At 41.9% G+C, this 18,649-nt stretch overlaps 1 pseudogene; it reads right to left on the reverse strand.

Annotated features, from left to right (window-relative positions):
- Positions 1-9,718: 9,718 nt before the first annotated feature.
- Positions 9,719-10,934, reverse strand: LOC131899955 (UBX domain-containing protein 8-like; annotated as a pseudogene).
- Between the last annotated feature and the right edge of the window lie 7,715 nt (positions 10,935-18,649).

Here is an 18,649-nt window from a genome sequence, read left to right on the forward strand (position 1 = left end):
AGAGAGGAGGGAGTCTATAAGCAAGGGACATCGAGATCCTGATGGGAAAAAGTACAGAGATGACCCAGCCTAACTAGTGGGAACGCATGAACTGTGGACCAATAGCTGAAGAGCCCCCATGAGCCTTCATCCAGTGACTGATGGAAGCAGATGCAGAGATCCAGGTCGGGTGCCAGGCAGAGCTCCAGGAGTCCAATCGATGAGAGAGAGGAGGGATTCTATGAGCAAGGGACATACACAGACGCCCAGCCAAACTAGTGGAAATGCATGAACTATGGACCAATAGCTGAGGATCCCCCATGGAACTGGACTAGGCCCTCTGGATAGGCAAGACAATCATTTAGCTTGAACTGTCTGGGAGGAGGGGAGCAGGCAGTGGGATCAGGATCCATCCCTGGTGCATGAGCCAGCTTTTTGGAGCCCAGTGCCTTATGATGGGACACCTTGTGCAGCTTTGGTGCAGGGAGGAGGGGCTTGGACTTGCCTCAACTGAATGTACCAGGATCTGCTGACTCCCCATGGGAGACCTTGCCTTGGAGGAGGTGGGAATGGGGGGAGGGTTAGGGGGAAAGGCTGGGGGGCCGGAGGAAGGAGGACAGGGGAATCTGTGGTTGGTATGTAAAGTGAATAGAAAATTTAATAAAACAAAACAAAACAAATAAAACCAAGCACTTAGAAAAGAAAGTAGGAATAGAGGGAAAATTTTGAGACATAACAAAAGGAATTAACAAAAATCTCACAGTTAACATCATAATAGTGAAAGTCAGAATACCCTTCCTTATGCTGAGAAAAAAAGCTTTGTACTTTCATCATTGCGTTCAATAGTCTTCTGGAAATTCTAAACAGTGCATGAGCCAAGAAAGAAATAAAAGTTACATACATTGGGATAAAGAAATAGAACCATCTTTTTTTTTCACAAGTGTCATGCTTGTGTACCTCAAAAATCTTAAGCCACCTGAAAAAAGTGAAATTTAAGAATTCACTTAGCAGTCTTATGTGGTGGCATATTTGTGGTCTCAGCACTGGGGAGGCTGAGGTAGAAGGATCTCAAATTTGAGTCAAGCCTAATTCCAGGATGTCCTGGGCTATGTAGCAATACTTTACCTAAAAAAAAAAAAATCAGGGCTAGAAAGATGGCTTATTTGGGAAAGTGCTTGCTATGCAAGTATGAGAACCTGAGTTTGAATCCCCAAAACCCATGTAAAAAGCCAAGCATGCCTAATGTTGGAGAAATGGAAACAAAATGATCCTGGGGCTTGTTGCCAGCTAGTCTAAGTGAATCAGTCAATTCCAGGTTCAAATGAGAGACTATCCCTCACAAAAATAGGGTGGAGGTTGATTTCTTGCCTCTGTATACACATACATCTGCACATACACAAACATATACACCACAACAAATGGGAAAAGAAAAAAATCATTACTCACAATGGCATCCCCCAAATATGAATTACTCAGAGAAGCACTTTAAAATGTAAAACTTTTATACTTAAAAACTAAAAACTTTCAAGAAGAAAATCTAAAGAAGACTTACATTAATGGAGAAATACAACATGAGCATAGATTTGAAGACCCACTACTAAAGTGTCCATTCTCATCACATTATTTATATAAATAAATGCAAGCTCCCAAATCTTGACTATATAAAGTATAGAAATTAAGAGGCCAATTCCAAAATGGGCATAGAGATGCAAAGGATCTAGAATAGGTAAACCAAATTTGAAAAAGAGGAATAAAAGTTGGAAGGTAAAAAATGGCTAAAAGAGTGTGTAGATGAAATAGAAAGCTGCTGGGAAGGTAGACTAATGTGGCCATATTGGAAAAGAGTTTACCAGTTACTAATAAAGTTAAAATCACACCTACCATTTGACCAGCAATTATTCTTTCATCATTTACCCAAGAGGACTAAAAAATATGCCTCCACAAAGACTTGTATGTGATATTTCTTATCAGCTTTATTAATAACAATCACAATTTGAAAACAGCCCAAAGACAATTTACCACAGGTAACTGTCAATGGACACAGAGATGGGTACAAATGCCTAAAGACATTGCCACAGACACTCACACAGCTCAGTCTCACTCTGTAAATAATGCTGTGTCTCCCTCACCAAGACAGCAATGTGCTATTTCCTCTCTCCATCTCAGAAATTCACCTCTACAAGTGTTCATATGGGGTTCTTATCCATTGCCCTCTTCACCACTCTGGTGCCCTGTGAGCAGTTGGGTATTAAACCATCTTTCAAGGGAAGGCAGAGGAAGGAGAGCCTGCTTCGTTTATTCTACCCGAACCAAGGGAGTACTCTTTTACTTTTCTATCTATCTATCTATCTATCTATCTATCTATCTATCTATCTATCTATCTATCATCTATCTATCTATCTATCTATCTATCTATCTATCATTTATCTATCTATCTATCTATCTATCTATCTATCTATCTATCTATCTATCTATTTTCTTATTATTTTTTACTTTTACAAGACAGTTCCCTTTTACTTTCCCTCTGGAAAAACTGATGTGACTTTAAGGAGCACAGGGGCTGCATAATAATTTACAGAAATACTCTTGGGGGATTATACAACTAATGAACTACACAGAATGGGAACCTTAGAAAATGAGAACCAAGATGCCAGAAAGTACAGTGTGGGTGAGCTACATCCCAGGTGATCACTGAGGGGCTGTACTGAAAAGAAAAATAGAAGTAGTAGTAGTTTGTTTTAAAAGACCATCTAAGATTCAAACAACATCTGGCATCCAACTAGTGGGGCATGAATTCATGAAAAAGCTGCTTGCCTGTGGCCTTGTAGGCCCTGGCTCAGGTCTGAGCTGAATGCAGCTAGAGTCTCCACCCAATGTGGGCCTGAGTCCCTAACCCCTGGCTAAGTTTTTTGTTGTAGCCTCTCATTTGTCCAGTGTTCTTCAGATTCCTTAGCCTTTATTCTTCTGAAAGACAAAAACAAAAACAAAAACCCTCCCCCAAGCCTAACTTTGGGGAGGTTCCATTTTGGAAAGTTATATCTGATTAAATGAAAAGTATTAGTTGAAGATTAGATAGTTATAGTCTTCCTTGTTAACAAATTCAGAAAAGAAACTAAAGAGGTATAATGTTTATAAGTTTGGAAGACATCAAAAGATAGTTTTTGGTTGGTAATAAAAGTTAGGATAGAAAGTGAATTAGATACATTTTAGACTCACCAAGATAAGATAGATAATGGAATATTTTCTCTGAATTTGTCAAATGCAAATAGACTAGTCATAGTTGATGTATTTATTGTCCGCATATATATTGTATATAGTTATTGTATTTATTGTGTATAGTTTTTCTTATATTAGTTATAACTTTTTTATTTTAGACAAAAAAGGAGAAATGTGGTGATATTTTGTTTGTGCATTCCAATAAAGCTTGCCTGGAGATAAGAGGAAAAGGCCAGCCACTATATTAAACATAGAGGTCAGGCAGTAGTAGCACACACCTTTAATCCTAGCATTCAGGAGGCAGAGAACCATCCAGATTTCTGTGAGTTCAAGGCCACACTGGGAACAGAGCCAGGTGTGGTGGCATATGTCTTTAATCCCAGCACTAGTTTGATAGACCCCCAGACCCAGGGTACTACCTTCTCAGGTGGGCGCCCCAAGAACCCAGACTCCGGTCCAGTTGATGCAATAGCAAGAGGTTTATTGTTGCGGCTGTACAGTCGGGCTAACTCAGCTCCAGAGAGCAAGAGTCGTGCCTACTGCAGCCACATGGGTACTTTTAAAGGAAAAACCCACAAAAGCCATAAGATTACAATTCCCATACAATTTCATTTCACAAGATCATGGTCTGATCACAGAGTGGGTACAGTCATGTCCGCATGTACATTCTTCCCGAAACCTCAAGGGGGGGTATCAGGGCGGGAGTGGAGTTTACACAAAGGTCACAGTGGTCCTTCCTGGAACACTTGTAGCTATCCCAGTCACAGTTGAGCACATCTCTTAACAGAGATCTCTTTACATTGTTACATTGTGGCAGGGGTGGTTGAATAATGGCTGAGTCAGGTTGCCCTTGGAACTAGTTTTCTTTTTAGTTCCTTATTCTCCTGGGGCTTGGGAGGGGGTGTAAGCCTGAAGGGTTAGGGTCTTTCAAGTTAACCATAGAGGTCTGGAGGTCTGTACAGACAGACAGGAAATGATAGAGCTGGGCAGAAAGAGGAAGTGATGTAGCTGGTCAGAGAGAGGAAGTAAGATGGCAGGGCACAGAAAGGTATACAGGTGTGAGTATACAGGAAGTAGCTCTCTCTTGAGGCTGAGGAGTTGGTAAGGTGAGATTGGCTGTGGCTTGTTCTATTCCTCTGATCTCTAAGTTTTCACCCCAATACCTGGCTCTGGATTTTTTTTTATTAATAAGACCGTTTAGCAATCTGTCTTACATCTGACACCCCAACATTTGTGGCATGAATTAACAAAAAAAGCCACTTGCCTGTGGCCTTGCAGGCCCCTGGCTCAGTCCAGTCTATTTGGTGTTCTGTAAGCTTCTTGTATCTTGATAGGCATGTCCTACTTTAGGTTGGGACATTTTCTTCTATGATTTTGTCGAATATATTTTCTGTGTCTTTGAGCTGGAATTCTTCTATCCCTATTGTTCTTATTTTTTGTCTTTTCATGGTGTCCCAGATTTCCTGGATGTTTTGTGTTAAGAAGTTGTTGGATTTAACATTTTCTTTGACCAATGAATCTATTTCCTCTATTGTATCTTCAACAACTGAGATTATCTCTTCCATCTCTTGTATTCTGTTGGTTCTGTTTGCATCTGTAGTCCCTGTTCATTTACCCAGATTTTCCATTTCCAGAATTCCCTTGGTTTGTGTTTTCTTTATTGCCTCTATTTCAGTTTCAAGTCTTGAACTGTTTCCTTCACCTATTTGATTCTCTTTTTTTCTTGATTTTCTTGGCTTTCTTTAAGGAATTTATCGATTTCTTCTAATTTTTTGTTTGTTTGTTTCCTTGATTTCTTTAAGGGAATTTTTCATTTCATCTTTAAGGGCCTCTATCATCTTCATAGTTATTTTAAAGGTTGTTTTCTTCTGCTTCATCTGTGTTGAGATGTTCAGGTCTTGCTGTTGTAGGATCACTAGGTTCTGGTGGTTCCATATTGCTCTTTATGTTGTTGAATGTATTTTTACACTGCCATTTACCCATCTGGGTTTGGGATAGTTATAGGTACAGGTGTTGCTTCTTATGATGTCTTTGTTGGATGGATCTTTTGGTCCTTTATTGTCTGTTTCTTTTATTGTCTTTTGGCCTGAATGGCCAAGGGTTCTGGTGATTGGCTGGATGTCATGTCAAGTAGGGTTGTCTCAGCTGAGGTTTGTGGAGGTTTGGGTGCCTAGATACAGCTTATCTTCCAGTTCTTCTGGCTAATGTGGGCTTTATTTTTGCCTATGGGGTTTGTTCTTCCAACCAGTATAGGTTTTGCCTGTGCCTGCTCTTCTAATTGGTGCAGGTGGTGTTTGTGCCTCTAGGGGCTGTTTAAATTGCAGGGGATGTTTGGTCAGGGGGAGGATGATGGTTTCATTGGGTTTGGGTGGCAGAGTGGGTCTTGTAGGTTATGGAGTCCAATCAATGGATGGTAGAAGTGTTGGAGTGTCCTGACTGAAGGACTCTTACCTGCTGGTGGGATGCTGGGGCTGAGATGGGAGGGGGAGGGGCACAGGATGTGCCTTGGGGCATAGGGCCTAGAAATTGGGGCAGTTTAGCTTGGAGACCAGTCACTTACCTCTTCTTCCAATTGGTACAGGTGGTGCTTGTGCCTCTAGGTGTTGCTGATGTTTTGGGGGATGGTTGACCAGGGGGAGGATGTTGAGTTCAGTGGGTTTGGACAGTGGAGTAGGTCTTGTAGGTTACATAGTCCAATGGGTGTTGGCAGTGTTGGAGCACCTTGCCCACAGGACTCTTACTTGCTAGGTTGGCTACTGGGGTTGAGATGTGGGGAGGAGCATGGGATGTGCTCTGGGTCTTAAGGTGTAGGGATTGGGGCAGTTTAATGGGGAAGTCACTCACTAGCGGCTCTTCTTCCAATTGGTGCAGGTGGTGCTTGTGTCTCTAGGGACTGATGATTTTTTGGGGATGGCTGGCCAGGGGGAGGATGATGGATTCAGTAGGTTTTGGTTGTGGAGTGGGTCTTGTAGGTTACAGAGTCCAATGGGTGGCGGCAGTGGTGGATCCACCCACCTGCAGGACTCTTACCTGCTGGCGGGCTCCTGGGGCTGGGAGTACAGGTTTTTAGAGTATGTCCTTATGATTCTCTGGATTTCCTCAGCGTCTGTTTTTATGTCCCCCCTTTCATTTATAAATTTGTTACTTTGTATATTCTCTCTCTGAGTTTTAGTTAATTTGGATAAGGGTCTGTCAATCTTACTGATTCTTTTCAAACAATACAACTCTTTGTTTCATTGATTCTTTGTATTCTTTTTTGTTTGTTTCTATTTTATTGATTTCAGCCCTGAGTTTGATTATTTCTTGCCATCTACTCCTTTTGGATATGATTTCTTCTTTTTGTTCTAGAGCTTTCAGGTATGCTGTTAAGTTGCTAGCATGAGATCTCTCCAATTTTTTTTTAATGTAGGCATTTAGTGCTATGAACTTAGTACTGCTTTTATTGTGTTTCTTAAGTTTGGATATGTTGTGTATTCATTTTCATGAATTCTAGATAGTTTTTAATTTTGTTCTGTATTTCTGTCTTGACCCAGTTTTCATTCAGTAGAGAGTTTTCAGTTTCCATGAGTTTGTAAGCTTTCTGTTGTTTCTGTTATTGTTGGTATTCAGCTTTAATCCATGGTGGTCTGATAGGATGCAGGGAGTTACTTCAGTTTTCTTGTGTCTGTTGAGACTTGCTTTGTGACTTGCTTTGTGGTAATTTTTGGAGAAAGTTCCATGAGGTACAGAGAAGAAGGTATATTCTTTTGTGTTTGGGCAAAATGTTCTGTAAATATCCATTAGGTACATTTGGTTTATAACATTTCTTAGCTCCAGCATTTCTATGTTTAGTTTTTTGTCTGAATGACATGTCTACTGGTGAGAGTGGGGTATTGAAGTGTCCCACTATCAGTGTTTGAGGGTCAATATGAGATTTAAGCTATAGTAGTATTTATTTTACAAAAGTGGTGCGTTTGTGTTTGGGACATAGATGCTAAGAATTACAATGTCCTCTTGGTAGATTTTTTCCTTTGAGGACTATGTAGTGTCCTTTGCTATCTTTTCTGATTACTTTTGATTTGAAGTCTATTTTGCCAAACATTAAAATGGCTACACCAGTTTGTTTCTTAGGTCCATTTGCTTGGAATATTTTTTTTTCAATTCTTTACTCTGAGGTAATGTCTATCCTTGATGTTGAGGTGTGTTTCTTGGATGTAGCAGAAGGATGGATTCTGTTTTCACATGCATTCTGTTAGTCTTTGTCTTTTTGTTGGGTAATTGAGATTGTTGATGTTAATAGATATCAGTGACCGGTGATTTTTGATTCCTGTTATTTTGTTGTTGTTGTTGGTGGTGGTGGTTGTGATGGTGGTTAGAGGACAAAAACAAAGAAAGGGGTTGCCTTTGGTGGACCTGCCAAGGTATGCCCCTAAGAGAACATGCTATGTGCAACAGAGTTAGTGCAAGAGGTTTATTGGGGGACAGGGAGAGTGAAAGAGTGATTGGGGACATGAGAAAGGCAGTCAGACAGATAGACAGACAGGAAAGTAAGAGGAGCAAGATCAAGAGAGGGGGCTGTGATGGAAGGGTGCTTTTAAGGGATGCCTATGTTGTATAGATGATGGTGAAAAGGCACCAGGAGGCACCTAGAGGAGGTGGCCAAGGCAGGCTGGTGGCTGTGGCAGGAACTAACATTCCTCCCTTTTGTTTATTATAAAAAAGTGAGGAAATAGGAAGTGGTAGCTGGTGAGGTTGGAATGGGGGCACCATGCTCTCTAGACTGCTTGCTGTTGTTTGGGGCCATCAGCACCTTTGGGGATCCCAGAAAGCTGGGATGCTGACCAAGTCCTGGGAGAGCTGTTTCATTCACTGTCCAGGCTCTGTGGGATATTCTGACACTAGGAAACTGCAGGGCTAGTTAAAGCAGTCTGTGAGGTTGGACCACCTATGGGTAGACATTTTGAAGCTGTCCAGAATGCAGATTTTGAGGGGACACCTGGACCTGGCAGGATGCAGGCAGAAGAAATGTTAAGGAGTTTAAGGGGAAAACATTTTTCTTAGGTCTTGGTGATTAATGGAGGTAAGTCCTAAAATCAGGGGGTAAAGGGGGAGATCACACCCTCAGGAACAGGCAGCAGGTGGGGAAACTTAATCTGTTGATTGACAGTACTTATCTGGAGTCCATTTGACCTGTGAGAGATAGATCCAAGTCAACTCTCTGGAGCTTACAAGAATTTTGAGTTTACAAAAAGAGATAAGTTTTAGACACATTAGCATCCCCACTGTTTGTAATCTGTACTGAAATCCACATTGTAGAAAAGGCAGTAGATTCATGCTAACATTCCTCTGTTTGGTTTATTATCAAAGATGAGAAAATAGGAGGGGGGGATGGTGAGGCAGGGATGGGGGTTTCATGTTCTTTAGACTGTTTCCTATTGTCTAGGGGTATAGACATTTTGGGGTATTGTTGGTTCTCACCATCAAAGTATATTTGGTAGTCATTCTCCTCCAGCTCTGTGGCTAATGGTTGGTAGTCCTGTAACAATAGCTGATTGTTTGATTAGAGAATTTTGAATTTGTTATTGGAGGAACATAGAGGAGAAATTGATAAAGTAGGGTGTAATTAGTAGAGACAGGAAAATGAGGAGAGGAGTCAGGAAGGGAAGTATCCAATCAGGCATTTACACTGACCTGCCCCTGGAGACCAAGTGATAACAGCAGGACACAGCAGCAGCAGCAGCAGCAGCCAAGATGTGACACTGTGATTACTGCCACCACTGAGTCACACATTGTCCCTATGCACATGCACTATAGTCCCTTATTAAAACAAGTGCCTTCTCTCCTGCCCTCTCTTCCTTCCACCCTTGCTCAGAGGCTGCCTCTACAGCCCTCCTATATAAGCCTCTCATGTGAGCCCTGTTGCACCATGTTGTTGCACGAATCCTAAATGGTCTTATGATAAAAACCTGGAGCCAGATATAAGTGTGAAAGTTGAAAGATCAGAGAAGTAGAGCAAGCCACCTCTTAAATCACCAACTCCTCAGCCTGCCAGAGCCTGAAAAATCCTGAGTTCCTGTCTCCTCCCACCTTATATTCCCTTCTCTGCCCAACTGTATCACTTTCTGTCTCAACCTTTCTAGTGCTGGGATTAAAGGCATGTGACTCCCAAGTACTGGGATTAAAGGTGTATGCCACTACTGCCTGGCTGTTTCTCTTTTAGACTGGATTAATCTTGTGTAGCTCAGTGTGGCCTTGATAGATTAAAGATTAGAGATCCAGATAGATTAAAAGCATGTGCCATGATGCCCGTTTGAGACCTGATATCAGATGTCTGTCTTACTATATCCTTTTTACCTTGTTCTCATTTTCATACATTGTAAGGTGACATAGTTCACAAACCACTACATACAAAGCAGTCCTCTTCCATTGTATGTAGGTATGCGCCTATGAACAAGAGGAGCTCAACGTACAGCATGGCTTTAATGTGAACACTGTCCTGTGAGGTCACACGTAATGACTTCAAGAACAGGTAGTTCTGACTTCTTTACTGGCTGCTTTGTTTTTTCTCTTCCACATTAAGTACAGTATCCACAGTTGTTCCTATGTCCTCCAGTGACAATCTTTCCTCCACTTCCAGAAGCTTTCTGGGAAAGAAAGTGGAAAGGCTATACAGGGATTTGCAGTACCCAATTTTCATCATCCAGTCAAATAAGACCTGTGAATTTCAAGACTTGAAAAATCTCCTCCTCAAAACACTTCCATTTGGGCATTGAAGGGCAACAGCAACTGCATCTTCATCTGTGTCTGACGGTTCTTCAGGTAAATCAGGAATCTCCTTCTTGGTGGGCTGTTGAGCAGGTGGTGAGATTTCAGTTAATTGCTTGGGCAAGTTCCATCTTCTTGCTGCTTCTCTGTTTGTTGTTTCAAAAGACACCCGACTCAAATTTTCAAGCAGCAAATCTTCATCTCCCTCAAGTTTGTGGCCAGTAGTTAATTCCAGGTTTCACCCATCTGCTGTGGGATGTATGGCAAATGTGTTGCTTATTAATCAATAAAACACTGATTGGCTGTTGGCTAGGCAGGAAGTATAGGCGGGGCAAGGAGGAGAATAAAGCTGGGAAGTGGAAGGCTGAGTCAGAGAGACACTGCCAGCCGCCACGATGAGAAACAGCTTGTGAAGATGCCGGTAAGCCACGAGCCATGTGGCAAGGTATAGATTAAAGGAAATGGATTAATTTAAGCTATAAGAACAGTTAGCAAGAAGCCTGCCACGGCCATACAGTTTGAAAGCAACATAAGTCTCTGTGTTTACTTGGTCGGGTCTGAGAGGCTGTGGGACTGGCAGGTGAAAGAGATTTGCCCTGACTGTGGGCCAGGCAGGAAAACTCCAGCTACACCCATCATTTGATAAAAGTGTTCTTCTAGTTTTTTCAATTTCATTTTCTGCTGAGGTTTTAAAACATTCTGTATCTATTTGCTGGCCTGCTAACTCAGGGACTCCTGTTGCTTTTCCCTCACCAGTCTTTGTCTTTTTTCATTCTTTTCTTCTTCTTTCAGATGAACTTGGAAAGGTTTAAAGGAGTTAAACAGGAAGTGGCCACAGAAATGACTAATGTTAGCAGGGCAAGCAGCAGGAATATCGGGCTACTCAGCAAAATGAGATCTTTAATCCTGAGACTCGGGATCCCATGCCAGAGCTCTAGACACAAGAGAGGGAGATCAGAGAACAATAAAATGCCATTGATGCCACAAGACGCCATGGCACGAAGGACCTGCCCGGTGAGTCTTGTTAGTTAACTTTTTTAGATATACAAAGATATATTTCAATTAGATAGATAATCTTCAAACACTTCAAAGACCTACAGAACATGGCATTTAAAATGTTTTAAAAAACTTATATATTTTTTTGGACAGTAAGACATGTCTGCTCTTGGCAGCAGCAGCAATTACTTCAAAGAGGATAATAAGCATCAAAGAAACTCATTATGGAGTTTGCTTTCTTTGTGGCAAAAGTTAGCCACTGGGCAAAAAAAGTTCCCTTGCCTTGACTGCTTGACAGGATGCTGTATAAACTGGACATGCAGGGCCCATAGGAAGATGACCACAGAACTTTGCAAGGCAAGATGGTCCTTCAGGTTCCTGCTTCATGGAAGAAACTGCTAGACTGCTGCGGGCCGCAGGAATATATCATAAGAACTCAGCTGGTTATGACAAAGTCATTACCTGGAGAGATCAAGGATTTCCTCCATAAAATTTGGAAGCCAAATTCCAAGGAGTTTTTGGTGTTACTTGGCTTGTTATATGTCAGCTGTCTTCTGTTATGAAAATTATGGGTGCCTTCATAGTTTTCCCAATTGACTTTTCCCTAAGAAGGGCTAACAGTGTGGACTGATCACTCCCTGGACATATACATTCCAGGTACTTGGAGAACAGCCTCAGGAAAGGCTTTCTCTGGAATCAGATTATCTCCCTTAGCCACTTTCAAGGAGTACAGGAAACACCACCCAGGTGGGCGCCCAACTTCCGAGGATAACAATGATAACAGCCCACCTGCAAGTCTCCTGACTTAAATTCCACAAGGAGACACTGCCCAGGGGGCACCCAACTTCCAAGGACTAACAGTGATAGCAGCCCACAGGCAAGTCTCCTGACTTAAGATAAATTCCACAAGGAGACACCACCTAGGGGAGATGGACGTTCAGTAATAGCTTTACACAATTTGGCTTGGACCCTCCCTTTATATAGCAGGATTTCCAGGGCATGAGACGGAGAAGAGAAAAGAGAGTGGAAGAACTAGACAGGTAAGAACTTGAGAGGAACAAACTAAGATGGGGAAGAACTAGGTTGAAGGGCTAGAAGAGAGTACTAGAGGAATGAGATGGAAGATGAGGAAGAGCCAGATGGGAAAGTACTAGCTGGGTAAGAACAAGCTGAAAAGGACCTAGATGAGGCAGAATTAAGATGAGAGAATTAAGATAGAACTTAGAGGGAACAGCAGATAAACAGAGAGAAATTAGGCAAGAAAGGAGCTAGGTACGAGAACAGAACTGAAGCTGTGTATAAAGGATGTTATACCAGAGGAATTAAAGCAAGTGGACTATAGAGCTCGGTGTGCTGAGATTCATTTTTTTCCCAAAAATAGTCCTTGCCATTAGTAGTTCTCTCTCCTGAGCCCCTGGGATGTATATATTAAGGCTGGCCCCTCTAATATTATACAAGACTAAACATTCTACAGGACATGGGGAGAAGCGACTGATGAACTTTGCCAGAATGGGTGGAATAGTCCTTAAAATTTCCTGCTTCACTGAAAGCTATGCCAGAGACTCTGGGCCTGTAGCCTAAAGATAGATGGCTCAACATTGCAGAGGAACTTTGGGTGACTGTCCAGGCAGCTAGATGTCTTTGTCATTTCTAGAATTATGGAAGTTGCTTGCAATGCACTTCCTGTTTACTCAGGTAATGTTTAGTGTATCATGCCTTAATTGCATTTTGACTAACTGTATTTCTCAAGTGGATAATCATACTAGTGTAATAGTGTTTAAACAACCTTCTTTTGTAATATTGCCAGTATAGATGAATGATCCATGGTTTGATGATAAAGGGTTACAAGTGATTGAAGAAATCAAAAAAGCTTTAAGTAGACAGAAGCTGGATTAGTTATGGCAGGAATTGCAGCTCTTGTTACCATGCTTTCTACTACTACTGTTACTTCAGTGGCCTTGTCTCAATCCGTTTAGACAGCAGATTTTGTTAATCAATTGTCTATGAATGTTTCCATGACAGTAGAGACTCAAGAAGAAGATATAGATGTGAAAATGGAACATAAATTGAATGCTTTGTGTGATGTGGTATAATTTCTGGAAGATGAGCCCCCAAACCTGAAAACTAGAGTACATTTGAAATGTCATGCTAATTATGAATGGATTTGTGTTACATCTTCTGTGTATAATGAAAGTGCTGTTAGATGGGAAAGAGTTAAGTCATATCTTAAAGGAATTTGGCATGATTCTAGTTAATCCTTAGATTTGGCTAAATTACATCAAAAGATTATAGAAATGAAAAAGGCTAAACTGGATTTTGATGCAGCTAGAACAGCTGAAGATACCTTGGAATGATTTTAAAAAGGCTATTCCATCATAGTCTGTGGTGGTATTGTGTTCCCCAAAATATTGTGTACCCTAATAAACTTATCTAGGGTCAGAGACAGAACAGCCACAATATTAAACATAGAGGATAGGCAGTGGTAGAACACGCCTTTAATCCCAGCGCTTGGGAGGCAGAGCTAGGCAGAAATCCATGTGTTCAAGGATATAGCCAAGCATGGTGACTCACGCCTTTAATCCCAGAAAGTGAGCCTTTAATCCCAGGGAGTGATGGTAGAAGGCAGAAAGATATATAAGGACCAGGAACATTTTGCCCTGGTTAAGCATTCAGGCTTTTGAGCAGCAGTTCAGCTGAGACCCATTCTGGATGAGGACACAGAAGCTTCCAGTCTGAGGAAACAAGACCAACTGAGAAGTTGGCCAGGTGAGGTTATCTGTGGCTTGTTCTGCATCTGATCTACCAGCATTCACCCCAATAACTGGCCTCAGGTTCAATTTTATTAATAAGAACTTTTAAGATTCATGCTACAATAGTCATCATTTATTTCTCTCTTAAGTAGTATTGTAGTTATTGGAGCATGTGTCTTAGTAGGCATAGTCTGTTTGCCTATGATTCTCAAGCTCATTAGGAACTCATTATGGAGATTGGGCTCAGAACTTCTAGGAGTAAAACTCCACACATTCCCCTGACTTATGATACCAGAGGCTGGTAGCCAAAGATGGGTAAAAGTTTTCTTTGCCTCCTTTCAACCTAAGACAGGAGGACATGAATGATGAAATTCATGCTCCCATGATGGGTAAGACTGGAGTGTGGTAAGGATCAATCTAAGACAGGCACAGTCATTGAGAGACTCAGTGGAGTCTTAAAATAAAAAAGAAAGAATTGTGGGAGTCCACAAGTGACTCAGTTTCCCAGTTTGAATCTGAAGTCTATTCTGAGTCAATAGAGTTTAAGCTTGCTTGCTTCAGGGCCATGAGAAAGTCCTGATTAGCCCATAGAGTCTCCTTGAAGGGTCATGAGAAAGTCCTGATTAGCCCATGGGAAGGAACATACTATCTAGCTAGATGCAGGCTACTGATGCCAGCAGAAGGTACATCGAGATAGAAAATAAAACTGCCTACTCCTTGACTCAAGGACAGGATAGATAGTAGTTGAATGCTTGTGCTGTGCATTGTTCTACTTCTGTCCTTCAAGACTGTGTATAATGTGGCTGTGAAATAAACTCAGGCAATGTTTGGCACTGAGTGGCAGTCCTCTTGACTCTGTTCTGTTTTCTTAATTTTCTCTACAATCCACATGCCTCCACCCAGATACCCAGTCGATTTGTTGGCAGGTTCCGACAATTTACATCTCCATGTCTGATGTCAAAACATTCTCCACATCTCCAATTCCATTCTGGTTTGACTGCAACACACTTCTTTCTCTTGGGCTGGTTCTACTCCCTGTTAGCAGCTCTCCTCAGCAGGTATCCTACGATTCTGGCATCTCTAACATCTTGGATTCTCCAAGGCAATCCAGGCTTCAACCTCATAGCTTCAAGCAATGGCCTCTCTATGAGGCCTCTATTCAGGTACATTCCTGATACATGCTTGGTCTCAGCAGCTTTCCTTAGGCACAGAAATAAATTCCATAACCCCTTTCTTCCATCCTTAACTCTAAAGCCAGAACCACGTGGCTGAAGCTGCCAAGTTCTGCTGCTTGCTGGGGCTGGAACACATCCCCTCATTCAATTACATCTTCACAAGCTTTCTGTCTTTCACTGCCTAAGCCTGGCCATCCTGGAACTGAATCTCTAGACCATGCTGGGCTCAAGTTCAGAGATCTGCCAGCCTCTGCCTTACTGAATGCTGGGATTAAAGGCTTACTGGCTCTAAGCTTTTCTTTAGTTCCTTTTCACAAGTTGGAAACTTATCTGGGTGGGGTCTTGCCCTAAGGTCACCATTCCCTTTATTTCATTTCTTAATCCATTTATCTCCTTGAACATAGTACTTAGCTCCATTCCACTTCCTGGTACTCTTTTTCTCCTCAATATTTACATTTTGTAATTTACACCGCTCAGCGTGCTCCTTTTCGTTATAAATATTCATTAGAGTTACCACTAATATCCACATGATAGAGTCTATACTAGGCTATTTTGAGATTTTCTCTACCAATGGAAAGAATCCAAAACTCTTTAGCCTCAAGAAGACTCCAGATAAGGGCAAAAGGCAGCTACTTTCTTCACCAAAAATATCACAAGAACAATCTCTAGGCAACATACTAAAATTTTTGTCATCTGTAAGTTCTTGAGGAAGGCCCCTACAGTTCATCAAATCACACTCAGCACCACTGTCTTCCATGCTCCTATTATCCATTAAACAGCACTTAAAATCTTCAACTGCTTTTCTAACCCACAGTCCCAAAGTCCATATTATCCAAACAAAAACATGGCTGGGCCTATCACAGCAATACCCCAGCCCTTGCTGTATGTTGTATGGGATGAGGATATGTGGAAGAACCCTACTGAAGCTGAAAATTTTGAACCTCCAGATTCTCAAGGGTTTATTTCACCTGAAGAAGTAGTATATTCAGCCCCACCCCTTGAAATAGTACCCTTTTTACCTTCTACTGAGGAAATTAATCCTTCAGTGTCTGCCAAACCGGCAGTGATTTTTTTCTGAATGAAATACCATGCAAGACAATACTGATGTACCTCAAGGCCCACCAATAGCTGCCTCCTAGAGGGAAGGTAGAAAGTATTGTTGTCTTAGTTTGTATTTTTAATGCTGTGAAGAAACACCATGATCATGGCAACTCTTATAAAGTAAAACATTTAATTGGGGTGGCGGCTTACAGCTCAGAGGTTCAGTCATTATCATCATGGTGGGGAGCATGGTAGCATGCAGGCAGATGAGGTGCTGGAGCTGAGAGTGCTACATCTTGCAGGCAACAGGAAGTCAACTGAAAGTCATACTGAAGGAAGCTTGAGCAGGAGACCTCAATGCCTGCCCCCACAGTGACACACTTCCTCCCACAAGGCCATACCTCCTAATGGTGCCACTCCCTTTTGTGGCCATTTTCTTTCAAACCACCACAGTAGTCCATAAGGACGTGAGCTACACTACTAGGGAGCTTAATTCATTCAATTGATTCATTCAGTTCATTCATTGAATTGTTTATTCAAGCAGAAGTCTAGGGAGTATGTGTGGGAATGGATTTTAAGGGTGGAAGAAAAACTAGATCAGGCTGAGTTTATTGATATAGACCCTCTGAGTGGAGAGTCTAGGTTTAATATGGAAACTCTCATAATTTAAAAAAGGTATGAAAAGTTTGAATGGTTGACTGAAGAGTTTATCAAAAGATGGCCTAAAGAAAAGGCGTTGGAGATGACTGATATTCCTTGGTTTAGTGTTGATGAAGGGATTTTTTTTTGAGTTTCAGAATCTTTTTTTTTTCTTATCAATCTGCAGTTTTTTAAATCTTTTTTATTTTTATTTTATTTAAGAATTTAATTTAATTTTGCATATAAAGGGATTTTAAGGCTCAGGGAAATTGCAATGCTAGAGTGGGTACGCTGTATTGAAAGGACCAAGCAGACGTCATAATAGGCTGCTTAGACTTTTATCAGAGATCATGCCTCAAGTTCAGTTTCCTGAGACTTAAGCAAGCAGTTTCTGGGAAAGCTATGATATAGTCCTTGCAGTAGCTCCCTTTCTGCACGTATTCTGACTGCTCAAGGTTCAGCCAGTTGTTTACTGTCTGGGACCCCTCACCAACTTAGAGCTATGCACATGGGTCAATGTGAACGTGTGAGGGCAGCCAGCTCCCATGGCAGCTCAAAGACGGAGCCTGGGCTACTGAGTTAGCCCCCATAGTCAGTATGTGCTAGGCCAGCCAGCCCCATGGCAACTCAAGGACAAAGCCTGGGACTTGTGCTGGACTGCCCCCAAGATGATAACTGTAACCCCCAACCAGTAAATTCAAAGGTTACACATGCTCACCCAATCATATGATGCCAAGGCTTGTAACACCCTGCTTGTGGTTTTTCCCTTTAAAAACCCCACACCCTGAGAGCTCAGGGCCATCCTCCTTCACCTGGCTAGCCAGTGTGTTGGATGCAGACCAAGTCCGGGCTTGTAATAAAACTCTGTGTGTTTTGCATCAGATATAGGCTCTGTGGTGGTCTTGCGATGTGGTCACAACAGTATAAAACCTAATTCTCCACAATGGGAAGGCCCAGAAGATGTGCCTTTACAAATCCTATAAGATGCAAAATGGTGAGGTGGCACCAGCATATTTGAAGAGTTTTGTTGTCACCCTTTTCCTTGCGCTAGACCTTAGGGTTGGAGATGCTGCTGCTCAATTGAACAAATTAAATACAATGGGTTTAATAGGACCCCGAGGTAGCAGGGGCCAGATGGCAGCACTGAATCATCAGAGGCAAGGTAATCATAGTTGTCATAATGGGCAATGTAGACAAAACAATGTTCATAATGGCCTAATCCATAATGATCAGCACAGGCAAGGTGAATTTTATAGTGGCATGATTTGTATGGACCTTTGGTACTGGCTAATCAATCATTGTATTTTTAGGCATGAAATATATAAGAAGCCTACTGCATTTCAGTTTGATCTGTATAAGCAGAAAAATTCTCAAATGAAAGAAAGGCTGCATTGGATTGTGGCAAAAGACAATTTTGGCCAGTGAATTGATTTCCACACGAGTCAGTTTGGAGACCCAGAACACTTTGAATGAGGGGTGGCTATGTTCCCCTGAGGAAGGATCCTGATATGACACCTAAAAGTTTAACACTTAGTCTTTCTCCAGTTCTTCCCCCAGAGGGACCTACAGCCTTTTTAAAGGGTAACTGTGTTGGACCCCAAAGTTTAGGGTCTCAAGCGGGTGCTCCAAGAACCCAGACTCCAGTCCAGTTGATGTAACAGCATGAGGAATTTATTAGTTTCTGTACAGAAGGGCAAACTCTGCTCGTAAGAGCAAGAGCCACATCTTACTGTAGCCCCATAAGGGCTTTTAAAGGAAAAACCCACAAAACCCACAAGATTACAGTTCCCATACAATTTCATGGCCTGATCACAGGGTGATCACAGAGGGGGTACAGTTACGTAAACCTCAAGGGGGGTATCGGGGTGGGAGTGGAGTTTACACAAAGGTCACAGTGGTCCTTCCTGGAACACCTGCAACTATCCCAGTCACAGTTGAGCACATCTCTTAACAGAAATCTTTTTACATTGTTATATTGTTACAGGGGTGATTGAGTAGTAGCTGAGTCAGGTTGCCCTGGGAACTAGATTTTTAGTTTCTCATTTCCTGGTGCTTGAAGTTTTTCTCTTTCTGAGGCTTGGGGGTGTAAGCCTGAAGGGCTAGGGTCTT

This window comes from Peromyscus eremicus, chromosome X (genome assembly GCF_949786415.1).
Source record: "Peromyscus eremicus chromosome X, PerEre_H2_v1, whole genome shotgun sequence".
In the NCBI taxonomy this organism is placed as follows: Eukaryota; Metazoa; Chordata; class Mammalia; order Rodentia; family Cricetidae; genus Peromyscus; species Peromyscus eremicus.